At 43.3% G+C, this 21,907-nt stretch overlaps 1 protein-coding gene across 2 annotated transcripts in view; it reads left to right on the forward strand.

Moving 5' to 3' along the window:
• LOC122806743 (ATR interacting protein) overlaps positions 1-21,907 on the forward strand; it is a 1,230,392-nt gene that overhangs the window by 121,585 nt on the left and 1,086,900 nt on the right. The window lies entirely within an intron of this gene.

Raw genomic sequence — 21,907 nt, forward strand, 5'->3', positions numbered from 1 at the left:
GAGTCCACCCGGGATTTTAGGTAGTTTGGGACCCTATCCCATCAGTTCAGGATAGAATGAAAATTGACAACATCAGATAAAAAAGTTATGTAGTCACCATAACACTCCATCTGTGTTGTCCATTTTCATTATTCAACTCCCCACCCACCAATCCCCAACCTTTTTTCACAATTGATTTCTGGAAGAATGGGGCTTTATAAGGACACCACTGTTCTTCTTATTGAGCTACAGGTTAGGAATTTTGTAGTAGTACTTCCTGTGAGGTCCTCAGTCTGGACCAGTAATCAGGGAGCCTGAATCCTCACTACTAGCAATGGAGAGGGATGTTCACTTGGAACAAAAATGGAAACGCCCAGTATTTCCAGATACAGTTCTCTGCATCAAGCATAATTTCCCTTAAGAGCCCAGAAGAGAACACACTCAGTCCAGGGTCTGGAGTTCTCCATCTGTTCCCCCAGGTCCCCAGTAAGACACACTACTGGCATTGGCTATACAATTAAGACCTCAATTGAGTGTCCAAGCCAAGTTCTCCAGCACCATGTCTGTGAAACCAGTGCTTCATGTCCCTGCTTCAACAGCACGCACACACGCACGCACACACACACACACACACACACACACACACACACACCTGGGAAACGCTGGCACAGATTTACTAGCTGTGCCCCCTTCTTCTAGACTGTAAGGTAGTTAACTGCCACCAGACCCTCTTACAAGGTACCCAATTATAGACAGTGAAATTAATATTAATACAAATTATAGTGTTTGGCCAATGCGGTAAGGCTTTTAGGAGTGACCACAGTCACCAAATACGTACGAGTACTCTCAAAGATTAAAATTTTCTGTAAAGGACCAGCCACAATGAAAAGTTTAGATATATTTAATAATTAATAAAACATGAAAATATGGAATATCTGTTTACAGTAAACGCCAGACTTTCAATCACAGGAAATATTAAAATAACACAGACTAATAGATTCACACAGATACAGAAAAGCAGTACTTGACTAATCTCACTATAGTTTCCTGACTGATGTAAAGAACTGTAAGATATAATCTTTCTGGGCTAACCCAGGTAATTTAATTTCACACTATTTTCAAAGTTAGGAGTATTGAGATTAACCTGTTCTTTCAGTATTCTCGATTAAAACGTATACATTTAAACAGTTACAATAATATGTGTATATTTCTTTTTTCTGTCCAGCAGGGCACATTGTTGATGCATTTTTTACACAAGCAGCTTTACAAATACATTTTTCAACACAAGCTTCTGTACAAATCAGTTTGTTATACAAATGACAAGCAAATCTTTACAAAATTCCAACTAGCTGTGCTGGCATATGTTACACATCCACTGCCCTACTTCTCTTGGCATAACTGCTAATACATCACATATCTCTCCCCTTTGAAGACTTGAGCTAATTTCTCAAGTGACCCTGGAAAAATGGTGCTTGAAAGGAATGAGCCTGTTTGGGAATACATTAGCACACACCCTGTCTTGAGAACCCATCTGCATTCGCATTGCTGACCCAGCTAAGGTGCTGCACTGTGTCATATCATATGCCTGCAAACCTAGACTCTACCTTAATAACTTAGCATTTTGTTCATTGTAGCCATGTTAAGGGATTGTGGTCTGTAACTACAGTGAATTTCCTTCCATACAGATAGGATTGAAGTTTCTGCACTGCCCATGCTATGGTTATATATTCTTTTTCTACTGCTGCATAACATTCCTCCCTAGGTTGGAGTCTACAGCTGAGATATACCACTGGGTGCTCTCCCTCTGAGTAAACCTGTCTGAGTACAGCCCCCATCCCATGGTTCGAAGCATGCACCTGCACAACAAATTCTTTGTTGTAATCTGGACTGACTAACACAGGGGGTCCTCCCAAAGCCCCTTTAAGCTTTTGAAATGCCTGCTTGCAGGCTGGGGTCCACACTACCCCACCTGGCTTGTTTTTCCTAGTCATGTCTGTGAGAGGAGAAGCTGTTGTACTCTGAAAATGAATTCTCTGTAGTACCTCACTGTCCCCAGGAATGCCCCCACCTGCTTTTCAGTAACAGAGGCAGGCCACGCCTGAATAGCTTCCACTTTGGCAGGCTATGGACTGATCTTACCACTCCCCACTCTGTCCCAGGCAGAAGATCTCTGCCATACCCACCTGCCATTTACTGGACTTAATGGTCAACTCTACTCTTTGCAGTCTGACCAGGACCTCCCTGACATGTCAAAGGTGCTCATACCAGAAATGGCTGTAAATGGCAATATCATCCAGGTAAGACGCAAGGGCATAATCTCCTGCTTCTGCTAGGATACGATCTGCCAGCCTCTGGAAGGGTTGCTGGGGCATTTTTCATCCCGAAGGGTATCTTTCTGAACTCCTATAATCCAAAAGGTGTCACAAAGTCTGAGCTCTCTCTAGCGATGGGAGTCAAGGGCACTTGCCAGTAGCCCTTGGTCATATCAATAGTGGTCGAATAGTTAGCCCAACCCAGCTGTTCTAAGATTTCATCTGTCCTAGGCATGGGATAAGCATCTGACTGACTATTTAGCTTTCTGTAGTCCACACAGAACCTGGTGCTACCATCTTTTTTTTGGTACCAGCTCCAGTGGGGAGGCCCAGGGATTGCTAGACTGCTGGATTACCCCTAGTTCCAACATTTCATGTGTCTCTTCTCTGTCTGTCTGACTCGGTCAGGCACCCTGTAGGGGACTGCTTGATAGGCCTTTGGGGTCCTGTATTCACCTGGTGCTGCACCAGGTGGGTGCACCCAGGTTTCCCAGAGAACATGCCTCCAAACTCCTGCAGCACTGCTAGGATTTCTCAAACCTCGGTAGGGGATAGCTGATGGAACATTGGTACCCCTTCCACTGAGGTGTTTGATCTCCTCAGTGAGACTCGGACTCCTCCTGCCATCTACTGCAGATACTTGGAACAAGGGCCTCCCTGTCATGGTAAGGCTTCATCATGTTAACATGGAACAGCTTGTGCCCCTGCTTCCTGCCTAACCATTCTACCACGTAGTTAACATCACTGAACTTCTTTACCACTTTGAAGGGTCTCTCCCAAACTGCCTACACTATTATTGTGTCTGGTAAGAATGAGAACCATAACCTGCTGTCCCACAACATACTGTTTGGCTCGAGCATTCCTGTAATAGCAGACCTTTTTTCTGCAGTTAGGCTCCTGCCCGGTTCTCCTGGGCCAAGCCAATGAGCTCCCTAAGCCTTGTCCTGAGATTTAGCACATATGCCACAACAGACTCTTCGTAAGATTCACACTCACCCTACCACTCATCAGGAATCAAATCTAAAGACCCCCTCACCCTGTCCCCATACAACAACTGAAAGGGTTAAAATCCTGTGTTCCTAAGAACCTCTCTGTATGCAAACAGCAGATGGGGCAAATATTTGTCCCACTCTGTCTTAAATTGATCTGCAAATGCCTGTAGCATGGTCTTCCGTGTAGAGTTTAACCTCTCCATAAGACCATTAGTCTGAGGAGGGTTTTTTAGGTGCTTCACCCCACAACGCTTCCACAGACAAGCCAGGAGGTCTGACATGAAATTGACACCTCTGTAAGTCAGTATTTCTCAAAGCCTACCCTGCTGAAAATTTGTAACAAAGCATTTGCCACCTTCTGTGCCTCAATGGAGGACAGAGCTACCACCTTGGGCTATCTAGTAGCATAATCTACTATCACTAGGATATACTTCTTCCCTGTGGAACTTGGGGTACCAAGAGGCTCCACAATATCCATAACTACCCTCTGAAATGGCTCCTCAATCACAGGCAAAGGCATCAAAGGAACCTTGACCTTGTCTCCTGCCTTGTCTACTTTTTAGCACTGCTCACAGGTCCTGCAGTACCCTGTTACATCCTTTGCAATCCCGGACCAATAAAAGTTCTGCATAACATGTCTCTTGGTATACTTTATGCCCATAGGACCTGCAATTGGAATGTCATGGGCTATGGCTGGAAGTGCCTGATGGTAGGCCCTAGGCACTACCAACTGCTGTATTACCTCACCCTCTAACCCTCCCTCAGTGTTCCACTCTGTATACAGTAACCCTTTGTTCCAATATACAGACTCCCCTTTACCTTGAGACTCTGGCACCTCCCTAGCTACCCCCCTCAAGCCTCTCAGTGTAGGGTCCAAGAGCCAAGCCTGTCTCAGGTCTATCTTTGTAACTCTTCCCGGCTGTCCTTCCACAGGAAGTGTGCTATCCTCTGACAGCAATGCCTCACTGTCAGCCTGGGTACGACCACTCACCTTTGCCCTTACAGTCACTCTGGCCAAGGGAACACCAGTACCTACCAGCAGCTGTGGCTCACCTTCAGGCTTACTACTACACTCACTGTTACAGGGCAGCTCCTTCGCTGAAATAGCGACCTCACCAGTCCTGGCTTCAGGTGTGAGGGCTGTCTGGTTCTCCCCCAGGCTACCAGTCTAACTGCAAGCACACAAAGTACTGCATTATCAAAATCATTCCTTATCAAGACACCTGGAGGGATATCCTCAAACACACAGAGCAAAGCCTGGTGTCATTGATAAGTCCAGAACTATTAAACAGTGAATAAACCAAAAAAATAAATATAGTTGCTAGAACCATGAACTTTGGGCATAAACCTTAATAAATAAATCCACAAGTCACATTAGGAAAAATCATATGATCACTATACAAAAATCTTGTGATATTTAAAATCATATGATAAAACAAGGAGGGGTAGGAAGCAGCGTTATAAATTTGAGGTATCAAAATAGCAAATGCTGTCAGAAATGCATGTATTGAGTCCATGAACAGTTTGCTGAACACAAGTGATTGTCAGAATTACTAAGAGAGACCTACAGGGCATTGTAAAAAGTATTAAATCTGAGACTAACGCAACAATTACATCAGTATTTGGCTACTATATCCACCAAAATTCCAACAATTTATGGACTACCTAAGGTTCATAAGTCAAAAATCCACCATCAAGACCCATAGTTTCTGCCAGAGGGTGGAGGACTGAATATCTGGATGATGTACTTAAACAGCATTTATAAAAGATCAACACATTTATTAAGGACATAACGGATTTTTTAAGCCAACTAGCAGAATGGTTGAGAGACAAGAACTTAACTGAATGCCACTTTGTTACAATGGATGTAGATTCATTGTTTGCAGTAATACCGAATCAAATAGGCATTCAATATATTAGTGAATATCTCAATTATTCTCTAAGTTAGATTACTACTGTGTGTGATCTACTTCAGTTAGTACTAAATAATAATGTGTTTTTGTTTCAAAGACAAATTTACAAACAGAACACTGGTATTGCCATAGGCACACCTGTGCCAAATACACTAATGTGGTAATGTACTACCTGTAAGGAAATGTGTTCTAACTGGAGTCCATTTAAGAACAATGTAATTTTTTTACAAGCACTTAGTGATTTGTTCTAACATGGAATGGCTGTATAAATGAATTCAATTCTTTTTTTGGAATACGTGCCTAATACTAACTTTCTAAAATTCAAAGGTGAGAGATTGAAAAATGAAATTAATTTTCTTGACATTAAACTCAGTTTGAATGCAGAAGGTACAATTGAGACAAGTATTTATAAGGAGGAAACTAAATTTAACATGTTCTTATGTCGAGCAAGCATGCACATTCCCTTCATATACAACAACATTGTAAAGAACCAAATGTTAATGGTGGCAAGACTGAATACGAATGACCTTAAGATAAAAGAACCGTTAAGTAACTTAAAAAAAGAATTTATTGAAAGAGGTTATAAGAAAAATGTTACAGGCTATAAAACAGGATGTTATAGCACAAAGAACTACTGAATCTAAGCACGTTCTGTACACATGCTCCACAATATAGAAAAACTAGACAGAACAATTCAGAAAGAGTAAGATGTAACTTAACATTTAATAACACAATTATGAAACCTATTGTATGTAAATATTGGCCATTACTTAGAGATACACCGGAACTTGATAATGTAATAAATGATATGCCATTCTTTAGTTATCACAGAAATAACCTGAAAAATAAGTTATGCTACAAGGAGCAACTAGTTTTTGCTGATAATTTTTTTTCTCTAGTACTAAATCTGGCAATTCTAAATGCCACAATTGTGTTTATTGTGATTTATTTATACACACAAAAGACAATTACACATCCAGTGAATGGCAAAGAATTTTTATTAAAAGCATATGGTAACTGTGCTCCAAGAAATAGTTTATTTAGCTAAATGCAACCAGTGTCCTGCCTATTATATACAGGCAAATCGAACCAGAAATTAAAAGAAAGAATAGGCAATCACTTTTCGAGATTAGAAGGAAAATAATAACTAATGCACTTTACAAACATGTAACTGACACAGATGAAAAACTTTCTTTTAAATTCATGATTTTAATGAATATTTTTAAACCACTTAGAGGGGGTGACATAAGACAACTGACACAAGAAGGCTTAAAATGGATATTCTGGTTTAAAGCACATATTGCACCAGGTCTTAATGGTATGGTTAGCATAAAACCATACTTAAAGCGATTACAAATGCAAGTGAAATGATTTTTTATGCTTAACACTTTTTTTTTTTTATAACCGCTTTTGCTATAGTGATGCCTCACATGTTATAATGCTGCTTCTAACCCCGTCCCCTTGTTTTAATATAATATGATTTTAAATATTGCATGACTTTTTAAATATCACACAAGTTTTGTATAGTGATCATATGATTTTTCTCATGTGACTTTTGGATTTATTTATTAAAGTTTATACCCGAAGTTCATGGTTCCAGCAACTATGTTTATTTTTTGGTATATCCTCCAACACACCTACTTGCTTGCTTCCTTTTCCACCCCTCAGTCACGGTGAACCCTGACCGAAGGTGTATGGAATGGGGTTAGTCCTAAAGCTCTGGCTAGAGTGGAATGCCGCCCAAGCAAGTACTGCTCCTCTTTAACCACTGCAGGCTTCACAATGGTTATTCCAGAGGCGGTGTCTCTCTCAGCTGTGGCCTGTTTTCCATCCGCTAAGATAGGATATAACCTGTGGTAGTAGTTTGGTACCCCTGTTGTCTGCAGCCAACTTAACTGACATACTGTTGTTATCACTTGCTGGCTCCCTCACCTTTTGTTCCTCCCTTTCCTCCATGGACATCCATATGATACATGGTACCACTGGTTACATTTAAAATATTTAACCCTTCTTCCTGGCCATGTACGTGAACTAGTGGCTTCCCTTGTTACTGGTGGACTCTGGGTGGTTTAGGCTGCCCACCATGGTTCCATTATATCCATGTGCAGCATTGGGTATCCCCTTCCTGTGTAGTGATGCCCTGTATGCCAAGTAGAGATCCCCTTTTTCCCCAGCTCATCTGCAGTTACACTCTTGGTCTGCCAGTCAGATTCTCATGTCCTCAGGCTAACTGTTAAGGTCTGCCAGCCCTTCAAAAGTGATGACCTGACCACCCACTCACCCACCTATGAAAGTAAGTGCTTATCTCCGTAATATAATCAAACACACTTTCATCTGCCTTGCGCTTATGCTCATGAAACTTTTTTCTGTAAGCTTCAGGTGTTAACTTAAAACACTCAAGTAAACATTTCTTTACTTTCATAATTTAAAAATCAATATCAGACAATTTAGAAACGGCAGATCTGATATCAATCTTCATTCATTCTTGACTGATGGGTTCGGTTCCGACCTCTCTGAACCGACTTGGCCGTTCTACATAGCTCGTGCCAGTCAAAAACTCTCAAGCTAAGGCTACACCCACAATACCTCTCTTCCCAGTACCTCAGATCTCGTTTGCCATGTAGAAAATTGGACACGTCAGCAACGTGCTTTAATTTCTATTTTTCATACTTGTTTCTAAACATATTTGGTCAAAATTCTTATTGGATAGTTTTTGCGACTTGTTTTTGAGTGAGTGACTGTTTTTTCTGACTATTTCTACCACCCCCATTTTTTACCTTACATTAACTCTCTCATTACCATCGTTGGTAACAGGCTTCCTCCCTTTCTTTATTACTGTTGGTAGTCTCGCACACCGTTGTTGGTATCCTCTTTCTCCCTTTACCCGTTTGGGTATTCTCTTTATACCATTGATGGTACATCTGTAAAAAATAAAAAAAAAAAAAATAAAAATAAAAAAACAAATTCCTTTCTTTTCCTTCCTCTCCCTTGTATATGAGTGTGTGTATCTGTGACCCAACTATTTTTTGGACCTGGCAGAGAAAAAGAAGGGAACATCCGGATTCAAGCAGTGTCAGGACTGTGACAGAAAGATGCCTAATTCTGACAGGCATCTTTCTTGCGTGTATTGTTTGGGTGCCTCTCACTTGGACATAACTTGTACAGTTTGTCAGGGCTTTAACGCCCGTACTTTAGCAAAGAGGTGCAATAAGCTTATCTTATAAAAGACTTATTGAAATGTTTTTTTACTGAATCCCCATCTAAGGCAGAGACTTCAAAATCTCCTAAATGTGATATGAAGAAAAGAAACCACTCTGTGCTGACTTCCCCTTCAGCACATGAAGCAAAGTCCCAAAAAACACCGGTTCTGATAATTTCTTCGGAACCAAAAGCCAAAGTACAGAAAGTGGCAAAATATCATCACCTTTGGGACTGAAAACAACTAAATCCACATTAGTGCCATCAGTTATTATACAGACTAAAACTCAAACCTCTTCGGCACCAACCATTACTTCGGCATAGACTACCTCTTCAGCACCGACAATAGTTTGTTCAACCACCACTATCCTCTCATTTGGTTCCACATTCCCCTACCATACTACAGCCTGTGGTGCCGAACATCCATCTGACAATTATTCCCCTTCAGTAGACATTTTTTTGGGTCAACAGCCAAGCCCTTTTCTGGATAGGCCAGAGTCCCCTTCGGGAATGTCAGTCCATTCCTCCAGGAGTCTCTCAGAATTGGATGTAGTCAGATTATCAGCTTTTGGCAGCCAGAGGCCTTCCTGCACTGCCACAAACCTCTCTCCCACCTGGAGACTAGGCTTATTCTCCAAGGACTCCATCAGTTTATCCTCCTTTAACCTCCATTCAGGGCTTGGAGCCCCCCACTTCAACACTTCCAGTGCCAGCTACCTTAGTGCCAATCCTAGATCTCACCTCTGTGCAGGAGTTGACTCTCTGGCCTTCGGCTCCTTCGGATCCATTGCATAACTGGGAATGTGGTTTGGCCATCAGTTCAGAGATCCTTGGATTGGTTCCAGTTGTTTCCATGGTGTCGTCTATGGCTATCAGGGACATGGCAGTTTCAAGTCCTCTCTCTGCTCTTACTCTGGGTGGCGGCTAATCAGAGCGGAGTGTGACCCCGGCTCTGAGCTTGTTTTTTTCTGTTCTGGGCTCCCATCTCTCTTTGTACAGGCCTGCCTTCCAGATTATGGAGAGAGCTTTGGCCTCAGCACGTTCCCGGCTGGTTCTATCCTCATCAGAGTGCCATATTTTTGTTTTCTCTGGTTCACAGCTGTCATAATCTGCTACCTCTGGAAAGTGAGCACAAGAGCTGCAAGACACCCTGGTTCAGGGCCCCTCCTTCTTGGGAGTCCTCCATAGAACCTTCCCCTAAGGAGCCACCTTATAAGAGGACATGCAAGAAGAAGCACCTAGATTCTGTAGAAGAATCTTTCACTGTAGACACAGATTACGATGAAGTGGAAAGGTCCCCATGGTCACCCCTGGAAGAGCTTACCTTTGGAGACTGCCTGGAAATATTAAAACAGAGAGGTGATTGGAAGTCCTCAAACCCATCCTCCAAGGAATCTGTGTTCTTGCAAACTTTTTGTACCCACCCTTCTACTTCTTGGGTGACCCCACCTGCCAACTACCTAGTTAAGTTGATCGTTCAGTGAGCGTAGAAGGCTTCTGACTCCATAGAGTCTATTCCCCGGAGACCGGGCAAGATTATTTCAGCCCCAGATGATCAGCTGCATTGATCTAAGGGTCTAGCAGTGGGATTTCATGGTATTGGCGGCGGTCACCAAAAAGGAACTCGCTGATGAGAGTTCAACTATCCATCCTCCTAACCAAGAGTCTTTGATGATGGATAGATTTGGGAAGTGGCTTTTTGCTTCATCAACCTTCGCTATTCGGTCATTGAACAACTTCGCACACTTGACTAGACTCCAAAGGGATCTGATAACTGAGCCTTCAGACACCCTTGCAGGAGCAGTATCTGACAAGGTCTGAGATAAGGTTGCCTGTCAGTTTGCTACCCTGGAGTCTATCTCAAATTCATCCATGCATCTTATTGCTCTTACAGCTGAAGGGATGTCTAGAGCAGTGGGTGCAGGCATTACCATTAGGCGTCATGCCTGGATGGCCCTTGTGTGATTTTGTGGAACCCTTTCAGTCTTCCATTATCAACGCTCCTGTTGATGATGCTTCCTTTTTCGGCCCAAAAGTCAGAGAGACCATTTGCCAGGTGTGAAAAAGACAAAGACCTTTTCTGCTGTGGGCGTTCATTTTTCCGCTTCACAACAACCTTACTCTAGGAATCCGAGGAGTGGAAAATGTGTGGTTTAAGAAGACCCAAGGGCCTTTGCGGGACACATGTGGTGACTATTCCTCCTGGGGCAAAGAGGGGAATTCTTCTTCTGGAAGACTTTCTAACCCCCCCCCCCTGTGCCAGAGGGGGGAGTCCACTTAACCAGGGTTCCAGAGATTCCTTTCCTGGATAAACCCTATCAGCACTCCTGAACAAAGGCCCGATTGCTTGCCTCTGGAAGCAGTCTGGGAAGATTCTCTCTGCACCATTCAGCCTGGCTTACAGTAACCTTGGACACCTGGATGCAGAATATAATTACCAGAGGTTACCACATTCCCCTCAGTCTTTTCCCAAAAGTGAATCCCCAATGTTCCACCCAGTCAGAGTGATCTAGCAGCAAAAATTCAAAAGCTGCTTCAAAAAATAAATAAATAAATAAATCCTGCAAATAGTTCCACCAGATCAAATAGGATCCGGATTCTACTCAAGATTCTTTTTAGTGCCAAAAAAGACAGGGGACTGGAGACCAATCTTGGGTCTCAACCATATTGAACAAATTTGTTCAACAGATAAAATTCCGGATGGTCACAGTTCAGTCAATCCTTCCCTTTCTAGAGAAGGATGATTGGATGTGCTCTTTAGATCTTCAGGATGCGTATTACCAAATAAAAATAGACAAATGCTCCACCAGCTAGGAGCCAGTCATTACCAATTTTGAGTGCTGCCCTTCGGTCTCACCACAGGGTGATCACCAAATGCATGGCAGTCATAGCAGCTCATTTGAGACTACAAGGATTCTGGGTGTTTCCATATCTAGACAACTGGCTCCTCACCACTTCCTCCAGGCATTGACTGCTTTACGCCGTAGATTTTTTGTTCTACATATTACCGAAACACTAGGCATTTCAGTCAACAAAGAAAGTCACAATTGACTCCCACGCAGGATCTGGAATTCATTGGAGCAAGATTAAACAGAGTATCCTGTGTAGCCACCATTCCTCTCCACAGACTGTTGAAACTAAGATCGCAACTTCAAGTAATAATTTCCCAAAACAAAGTTCCTGCTCATCTGGTATTGCAAACTCTGGGAACCATGGCATCAACGATAATGAGGTATCACATGAGACTGCTTCAGTGACTGTTGGCATCACAATGGTCACTTCTAACACAATCCATGTCCCATCCAGTCTTGATAAATCGCTGCAAAAAGGATTTGTCTTGGTGGATGAAGCTAGAAGAGATTCTATGGGGCCGTCCCTTTTCCCCCCTCAGTCTAAGGCCGTAGTGACCATGGACGCTTACCAGATAGGGTATGGGGGGGGGGGCGGCATTTTCTGGGAAAGACTGTTCCAGGCACTTAGTGCCTGCAAGAGACCAATCTGCATATCAACGTCTAGAATTGAGGACAATGCGTTTAGCATTGCAAGCATTCCAGACGGTCTTTCCTCTGCAGACAATTGCAGTCCAATCAGACATGTCTGTAGTCTGGTATATCAACCAACCGGGGGGAATCGGGTTCTATGTCAGGAAGATCTAAGGATTTGGCAATGGGCAATCACTTCCAACTGCTTTCTGATAGCAATGCATATTCTGGGGAACTCCATCGTGATTGCAGACACACTGAGCAGATGTATCCTCCTGCCTCACATGTGGTCTCTCAATCCCAATGCAGCGACTAAGATCATTAGTCAATGGGGTCAGCCTTGCTGCAATGTGTTTGCTTCTCCCATAAACCACTAATGCAGCAGCTACTTTGCCCCCCCGTGGGGAGTCTCCGAGAGATGCACTTCTTTTCGATTGGCCCCCGGGACTCCTATATGCCTTTCCCCCAATTCCACTCATCCCCCAATTTCTGAGGAAAGCCCAATGGTTGAGAAGCAAAGTGTTTCTCATTGCACCTTACTGGCCCCGTCAAGTCTGGTTCCCCTTTCTTTGGCCTCATCTGGTTCACCGCCTGTGGACTCTGGACCCAGCTCCGGATGGTGCTATCTCACCCTCAGGGTCTGGTGCATCCCAGTCTTCAAAATCTCAAGCGGACTGCTTGGTTTCTCCAATTCCAGTAATTGCCAGGCAGAATAACTTGTTCTGTCCAGTGCAAAAGATACTTCTGGCTTCCCATAAACCATCCACCAGGAGGCTTTATTTAAGCAAATGTAAAAGATTTTAATGCTGGACATGTACAAACTGCATAGACCCTTTCTAAGCTTTATTTGATAAGGCCCTGGAATATTTAGCTACCTTATTTGAAATGGGGGCCTCTACGTCTATAATTAAGGTTCATTTGGCTGCCATTTCAAATTTTCACGATGGGTTTGATGACCATTCCTTGATGTCTCAATGTCAATGCAAAGTTTTTTTTAAAGGTGCTGTGCATTTAAACCCTCCCTTTCAAGGACCCTGCAGTGCCATGAGATTTGACCTTAGTCGTACAATGTTTAGTTGTACAGCCCTTTGAGCCAGCAGCTGCTTGTGACCAAGTTTTTATGTTGGAAGACCCTTTTCCTAATAGCAATCACGTTTGCTAGCAGAATTTCTGAGTTACAGGCTTTGTGTGAATCATCCCTATATCATTTTTCGCAAAGAGAGCATCACTCAGAACCAATTCCACCTTCCTTCCCAAAGTGGTATCAGTCGAATATCAGCCAGTCCACAGACTTGCCAGTCTTCTTCCCAAATTTTACAAACAAGGAGCGCACTGTTTGCACTTATTGGATGTCCACAGACAATTATGTTTTTACTTGAACCGAATGATATTGTCTAGAAAATCAGACAGAATATTTCCATCATTTTCAGGACTCAGACTGGGTAAACCTGTATCAAAGGTCACATTGTCAAAATGGCTAGGAGACTGCATTACCTTTATATACATCCAAAGTAAACTCAAGCTGTCAATTACATTTAGAGCTCATTCTACTAGATCTGTTTCCACTTTAGCAGTCTTCCATTCCAGGGCTTCTATGGAAGACCTATATGCAGCTGCAACTTGGGCTGCTCCACGTAACTTTATCACGGATTCACTTTAGAAGCTTGAATTCCCAAAAACCCAAACTTCATATGGTCGAAACCCATAAGTTCAATTTTCGGAAACTCGAACTTCTAAAATGAAACGTAAAAAAAAAAAAAGTCAAACATCGCTTTTGTAGGGGGGCTTTGCCCCCCTGAACTCCACATGGGGTTAAATATACCAACTCCGAGATTGTGCTACAGTGGGGAAAAGGGAAATCTCCCATTCGCTCTGTATGCGGAAGCGCAAAATGGGAGATTTCCCGTTTCCTGTCAACATCGCAAAAAAAATGAAAACATTACTTACAGAGCATACAGGGATCCTTGCCTCTGTGTGTAAGTAATGTTTTAAGGTAAGTAAAGTGTTTTTTTTAACACTTTACACATTCGAGTTACTGAAAGCTTGAGCATAAGGTCTCGACCGTATGCAATTCGAGCTTTCAGTAATTTGAGCATGTAAAGTGCTCCCCTTTATCACTAATTACAAATTAGACGTGGTCTTCAGAGGAAGAACATCTTTTGGCTCTATGGTGCTCAGGAATATCCTTCCTTATGGCTGCCCAGGATCTAAAGTAGCTGGGGACTCTGTCCCATCAGTCAAGAATGAATGAAGATTGACAACATCAGATAAAGAAGTTATGTTCTTACCAAAATGTTCTATCTGTATTGTCGATCTTCATTCATTCTTGACATCCCACCCTCCTGCCCCCTCCAAAAGACTCCTGGAGGTTGGGAGCTAATCCTGGGATATTGTAGGGTTATACTTTAGTCAGGGCTTCTGTATTTTCTTAATTACTAGGTAAACTCGATGGAAGAGAGGCGTTGTGGGTAGAGTCTTAGCTCAAGAGTTTTTGGCTGATGCAAGCTGTTTAGAACAGCCGAGTTGGTTCTAAGAGGTTGGAACCGAAACCATCAGTCAAGAATGAATGAAGGCAAGCAACACAGATGGAACATTATGGTAAGAACATGACTTCTTTTTACAGCCTTACCATGGAGTAAAGGGGGTCAGGAACCATACCCAGAAGCCTTGGTCAGCAATTATACTCTTTACATAGTTTTTCAAGTATATGAATCAAACTATCAGTTATCATCCTCTTTAAAATGTGGAAGAAATTTACTGACCTTTATTGCTTCTGCGGTTCAGTTAATTCCCTTCCCCCATTACCTCCATGACCCTGGTGTAGAGTCAGCATTTCCATTTCATGTTTACGTTGCTTCTCATTTTCTTCAGCCTCCAAATGCTGCAGTCTGTCTGCTGATTCTATTTTCAAATGTTTGGTCTCCAGTTCAAGTCTCTTTAACACCAGATGGATATTCAAGTCCTCTGAGGAAAAGGTGCCTGCCCTGTTTCTGAGGGCTGCAAATCCTCATCGCCAAGCTGCTTATCCTCCTGGTTGCTGGTCTGAGCTGTGACTAAGGCTGAAATCATTTCCTTTTTAGTCAGGTTGGCATGCACCAGTCCTTTGTCTTTGCACATCTTGGCCAACTGATTCTCTGTCAGCTTGCCACAGTCCTCTGCTGACATTTTTGCCTGCTTTCCCTGACCAAACTAACAAAAAAAAAAAGTGTTGTGAAATGAAGCTCTGAATGTTTGTTTACCTTGTGGCTGCTGAGAATACACACACCTTCACTGAAACTGCCTACAGAAGTTCAGTTAATATCCACACCACTGCTTACCAATATATGACGTCCCCACTCTGGGCCAGTAATCAAGGAGCCAGAGTCCTCACCATTGGCACTGGAGAGGGATGTTCACTTGGAACAAAAAAGGATACACCCAGTATTTCCAGATGCAGCTCTCTGTATCGAGCACAATTTCCCTTAAGAACACACAGGGAACAAACACTCTGGGGTGTGGATTTCTCCATCTGTCTCCCTCCAGGTCCTCAGTAAGACTCCCCACTGGCACAGCTATATAATTGAGATCTCAGCCGAGTGTCCAAGCTAAGATGTTCTTCGTGTTTCACTGTTGCAGTCATTACACTTGGGGTATCCTGCTGGCAGGCTACCCTCAGTCGGCCTGAATTCCAAAGTCTAGGTCCGGCGTCGGTTGCTGTTGCCTCTTCCCTGACGTCAGTGTGCCAGGGGTATAAAAGATGCATCAGATGCCATTTTCTTCAGTCTTTCTTGCTGCATGGTGCCCGAAGCATAAGCAGTTCGCAAGTGCCGGTCGGCCGACTCCTGAGATTTTCGTGTTCGAGTTTCAAATCCGAAGTCTTCATTAAAAGCTAAGTACCCCGTTGGGGAAACTTTTTTTCTTGCTCCAGACCGATGTCAGAAAATAATTGTATTTCTTGCGGGAAGCAAATACCTAATAAGGACTTCCATTCTTACTGTATTCCTTGCCTAGGCCCTGACCACGACGTTGCTAGTTGTCGGTTTTGTGCTAGATTTAACTAACGCACTATTAAGCGTCGGTACGATTTTGCATTTCACTATTTTGGTAGAAGATTTAATTATACGATGTCATCGAATAGCCTTCAGACTACCGTAATTCACAAGAAACGCAAAGAAAAGGAAAAAGACAAGCATCAGAGGTCCAAAACCGATGACGAGGCTTCTTCTAAGCCAGTCGCGGGTTCTCAGTGAGGTGCCTTCGCAGCCCCTGACGCCCGCTACTTTAGACCCGCAGACCACTACAGACTCTCACGTGGAGTCGACTAGGCGCTGGAAGCACAAGGTATTGAGCCTTCGGAGACTATTCCCTCAGATGGGTCCGGAGCTGCTGAGCAGGCATCTGCTTCAGAGGGTGTTTTCAGACCTACTCAGTTGTACATTAAAACTACTTCAGCTTCAAAGGCTAAAGCACCTTTAAAGACAAAGAAACAAGTACAACAGCCTCATGGACAGGCCTCCATGCCCAAAAAACAGATGCTCAAAATGGCCAAAGACCTAATTACTTTGATCCGGGATTCCCATCCCCCTCCAGATAAAAGGCCTAGGCAAGAGACAGATTATGAATCTTCAGATCAGGTTTCCATTTCATCTGATTCCTCTTCTGATCAGGAATACTCATTTTCTCCCTATGAGGATTCTGATGCTGAAGAATCTATCCCTTTAGCCTCCCCTCCTTAGGATTACTCTTTTGGGGAAACTTTGCATACCATGAGGGAGCATTTCCACTGGGAGAGCCAAGATTTTTCAGAATCTAAGAAAAGGCTCAGAGACTTCCTTTTTACTACCACAACACAGGCCCCTAGCTATTCCACCTGTGTTAGGCATTGTAGATGATATATTTTCAGAGTCCAGTCTAATCCCTGACTCTCTACCTCCAGCTCCTGTTAAGGCGGACAGGTACTACAGGGTTCCTGACTCTCATAAATTCCTTTTCAAAAACCCTGCTGCTGACCCAGAAACTACCTCTCAGGGTCCCAAAGGGTCAAGGCTTCCACTGCAAAAAACCCTACCCCCTCTGACATTGACTCTAGGACATTGGACAGATGGGGAAAAAAAGATTTACACTTCTGCTACCTTGGCTAGAAGGGCTTTAAATTGTCAGTTTCATATGCTCAAATATCAGCAATATATTATGTCACTGCTTAAACAGAAAATCTTGATAAATTCTGAATGTGCAGAGAACAAAGAAATGCAGGATTTATTGCATGCGGCCGAACAAGTTGGAATGCATACTTTGCAATGTGGTTTTGATTCTTTGGAGGCCTCCTGCAGGGCCACTGTTACGGGTTCTGTCATCAGGAGGCATGCTTTGTTAAAGGAACAAAATCTGCCTGATCATGTCAAAGCAAAATTATTAGATGCTCTATTACAGCATGATACCTTTAGTGTTAAAGCAGAACAGGTGTTAAAGAAAATGGAGGACAAGGCTAAATCTATGCAGACTGTTAAAGATTTCTTACAGGTACAGCCTCCAAGGTTTAGCAGACACTGGCCTACAAAGAATTGGTCCTTTCCAGTGTCAGACAGACCTCAGAGGGGCAGATACAGTCGGCCAAGAGACAGATCCCAGGCCCAAGGTTCGTACAGGTGTAAACAATGGGGTGGTTCTACCTCCAAAAGTGGAGAAGACAAATCACAGCGATACAGGAAAACAGTCCCAATGACTCCCCCCTGCCTGCACCAAGCACTTATCTTCTGGCAGCACCTTTAGGGGGGAAACTAGCACTTTTTTCACAAAATTGGCACATTATAACACAGGACAAATGGATCCTAGACATTCACTTCCATACCCTGCCAAGGGCAAACGGTTGGCCAGACCTGCCAAAACCTCAATGGGCAGAGGCACAAAAGCAAGTCCCATCCCTCATGGACATGAGGGCCATTCAGCTAGCACCAGAGCAAGAGCAGGGACGAGGATTTTATTCAAGACTGTTCTTGGTACCAAGAAAGGACAAGACCTGGAGACCTATACTGAACCTATCTATTCTAAACACATATCTGGATATACCAAAATTCAAAATGTTGACTTTACAGCAACTTCTGCCCATGCTGGGCAAGAAGGCTTGGCTTGTGACTTTAGACCTAAAAGAGGCATACCTGCATGTCCCAATCAGACAAACATGCAAAAGATACCTCCGATTCAAAGCTGGCTCAATGCACTAACAATTCTCTGCACTGCCCTTTGGCTTATCTACTGCGCCCAGGGTCTTCACAAAGTGCCTGGACCAGTAATTGCATTCTGCAGACAAAGAGGAATACAAATATTTCCTTACTTGGACGACTGCCTCATTCAAGCAGAGAACAAGGACATTCTACTACAGCATCTGGCATTTGTAAAGAGATTTCTAACAGGCCTAGGGTGCACAGTCAACAAAAAGAAATCAAAACTAGTACCCTCTCAAGAGATAATATTCCTGGATGCAAGCTTAAATACAACTGCCCAGATGGCTTATCTCATGCCAAACAAAGGCAACCGACTACCTATTTCAACCTGTTGGCAACAAAGGCCCAGTTATCTGCAAGAAAAATTCGGCAGGCTTTGGGCTTCATGGCATCCTGCATTCTACCAATTCCATATGCAAGACTGCATATGAGGAAACTTCAATGGTAGCTAAAAAGTGTTTGGGCTCAACATTGCCACAGCCTGGAAACAATAATTACCCTCATTCCCTGCCTGCAACAGGAGATTCGATTTTGGATGAAGGCTTGTCACCAGAACAAGGGACAGCCATTCACCTTACCCCCAACCAGGCAGACATTAAGAACGGATGCATTAGATTATGCCTGGGGGGCACACATGGCAGGAAGATGTATTCAAGGCACATGGCCCTACATATCAATCAAAAAGAGATGCTAGCTGTTCAGAATGCCCTGACAGCCTTCAAGAACCTACTTCATCCAGGACACTTACTAATAAAGACAGACAACACCACGGTCATGTGGTATATAAACAAGCAGGGAGGCACTCATTCTTACCCCCCTTTGCAGACTAGCCATGATCTTGTGGGACACAGCATTGACTTACCAAGTGCATCTGCAGGCACAATTCCTGCCAGGAAAGATAAATACTCTGGCAGACGAACTAAGCAGAAACCTCATGGATCCCCCACGAGTGGAAATTGGATCCACAAGTCTTCAGCATGATAACAAGGAAAAGGGGATGCCCGGATATAGATCTGTTTACCTCTTCTCACAACTACCAAATAAAAAGAGTCTGCACAAAAACTTATCACAGACAAGCATGGAAAGTGGACGCACTATCTTTCAGCTGGAAAAACATAGCAGTATATGCCTTTCCTCCTCTGCCTCTCCTCCCCAAGGTACTCCTAAAGGTCAGACAAGAGAAGCCAAAGATGATACTGATTGCCCCAGACTGGCCCCGCCAGTACTGGTATTCAATCTTAAGGAACTTGTCTCAATGCCTGGCTTGGACCTTGCCTCAAATACCTCATCTACTATCCCAGCAGAACAATCGGATACTGCATAGTCAACTACAGACCTTAAACCTGGCAGCATGGCGGATAATGTAGTCATACAAAGCACGCCTCTCACTAAAGCTGTGATCGATGTCATTTTGGAGGACAGAAGGCCTAGTACCAGAAAATCTTGCTGGAAAATGGAAGAGATTCTGTGCTTGGAATCAGGCACAAGGGATTGACACAGCTGTACCAAATATTCCTCAGATTTTGCAATACCTAACTGAGATGATGGACAAAGGCCTGTCCTTTTTCATCAATTAAAATTCATGCCTCTGCCATTTCGGCTCATTACAATACAGAGCCACCTATCTTTTCTCATGCTTTGTTAAGGCAGTACCTTAGAGGAGCCAAAAACTTAAGGCCTCCAAGGAGATCACCAACACCTGCATGGGACCTCAATTATGTCTTGGAAAAACTCGCCCTGCCTCCTTTTGAGCCAGCCGCTACAGCTGATCTAAAGTTTTTATCTTGGAAAACAGCTCTGCTCCTAGCAATAACCTTTGCAAGACGAGTCTCAGAGCTGCAGGCACTCATGGCTGTGGAACCCTTTATCGTTTTTTATCCAGACAGGGTTTCTCTAAGGACAAACCCGACATTTATGCCTAAGGTAGTGTCCAGTGTGGCCCTTAACCAAACTGTTCATCTGCCTACTTTTTATCCAAACCCACAGAATAAGGGGGAGAAAATTCTGCATTCTTTGGACATGCACAGACAGCTACGCTTCTACTTGAACAGAACCAAAGACTTCAGGAAGACAGAGCAACTACTAGTGGCATATGCTGCAGGATCACAAGGAAAGGCTATTTCAAAGCAGACTATTTCAAAGTGGATAGGCCACTGCATTTTTTTCTGCTATTCACAACAGTGCAAGCCAGTGCCTAAGGGTATTGGGTCACATTCGACCAGAGCAGGAGCCACTTCAGCAGCCTTCCTCAGGGGAGTACCAACCAAAGACATTTTTAGAGGCTGCTACCTGGAGTTCAGTGCACACCTTTACAAAGCACTATAATTTACCACTCTACTCTAAATCCAGGGCAGGCTTTGCTACTGCAGTTCTGCAGGGCCTCATAGCTATTTAGCTCCAGCCTCCCAACCATAGCTTTGGGATTCAACCCAAGTGTAATGACCAACAGTGAAACACGAAGAACATAGTACAGTTGTGTTCACTTACCATAAATGTAGATGTTGGAGTGTATTCACTGTTGCAGTCCAGGTTACCCACCCACCACCCCCCATTTCTTTGCTGGAACTTATCTGCACTTCTCTAATCTGTACAATCTATGTAGTCTATTTGCTTGTAGATAAAGGTATAATGTATTTTGGAACATACGTATTTTGCTAGCATATTTTTAGTCTACCCTTTTGGGGGCATCTGACATCTGGGGCAAGAAAAACTGAAGAAAATGGCGTTGGATGCATCTTTTATACCCCTGGCACACGGATGCCAGGGAAGAGGCGACAGCAACCGACGCCAGACCTAGACTTTGGAATTCAGGCCAACTGAGGGTAGCCTGCCAGTAGGATAACCTAAGTGTAATGACTGCAACAGTGAATACACTAGAACATCTACATTTATGGTAAGTGTACACAACTGTACTTTCTCCAGCACCCTGTCTGTAAAACCAGTGCATGTCCCTGCTCCAAACGGCTGACACACACTTTTGAGATTTGATTTGTTCGCGCGCGCACACAGACACGCACAGACACACACCTGGGGAAGGCTGGCTCAGATTTACTAGCTATGCTTCTTCTGCCCAGACTGTAAGGTAGTTACTGCCACCAGACCCTCCAAAGCTAGCTACTCAAGACTCTTACAAAGGTACCCAATTATGCTAAGTGAAATTAATATTAATACAAATGATGGTGTTTTGCCAATGCAGCAAGGCTTTCAGGAGTAGCCACAGAGTCGCCAAATACATGCAAGTGCTCTCAAATGTTAACATATTGTCTAAAGGAGCAGCCACAATTAAAAGTTTAGATATATTTAATAAATAATAAAAGAACATGAAAACACGGAATATTTGTTTACAGTAAATACCAGAGTTTCATTCGCAGGAAATATTAAAATAACACAGGTGAATATATTCACACAGATACAGAAAAACAGTACTTAACTAATCTCCGTATAATTTCCTGACTGATCTAAAGAATTACTATTCCCTGGTGTGCTTACTAGTGCAAGGGAAGATGAAGTAGGTGAGTGGTCTTTCCCTGTCAGGTTCCAAAAACAGAGTACAATGAGACTTCAGTTTCACCTAGTGTTAAAATATTGTTTTTAGTGATGGTTTACAGAATGACATCATATACATCTGACTTCTGGTTCCCATGCTACCCTCGTTGGCTAGAAGCTATTGGGATTTAGCACTTGTGTTAGCAATGCACACACAGAGACTTGTTAAGATCTGCTGCAGCTCCTGGAAGTCATAAAACCATTTCAAATCTTCTCCCTTCCAGAGTAGCAGTTAGTTCACCCCAAAGACCATGCAGAAGGCTTCCTATTACAAACTTTTTTTTG

Source organism: Protopterus annectens, chromosome 7.part0 (assembly GCF_019279795.1).
Source record: "Protopterus annectens isolate FY-2018-M chromosome 7.part0, PAN1.0, whole genome shotgun sequence".
In the NCBI taxonomy this organism is placed as follows: Eukaryota; Metazoa; Chordata; order Ceratodontiformes; family Protopteridae; genus Protopterus; species Protopterus annectens.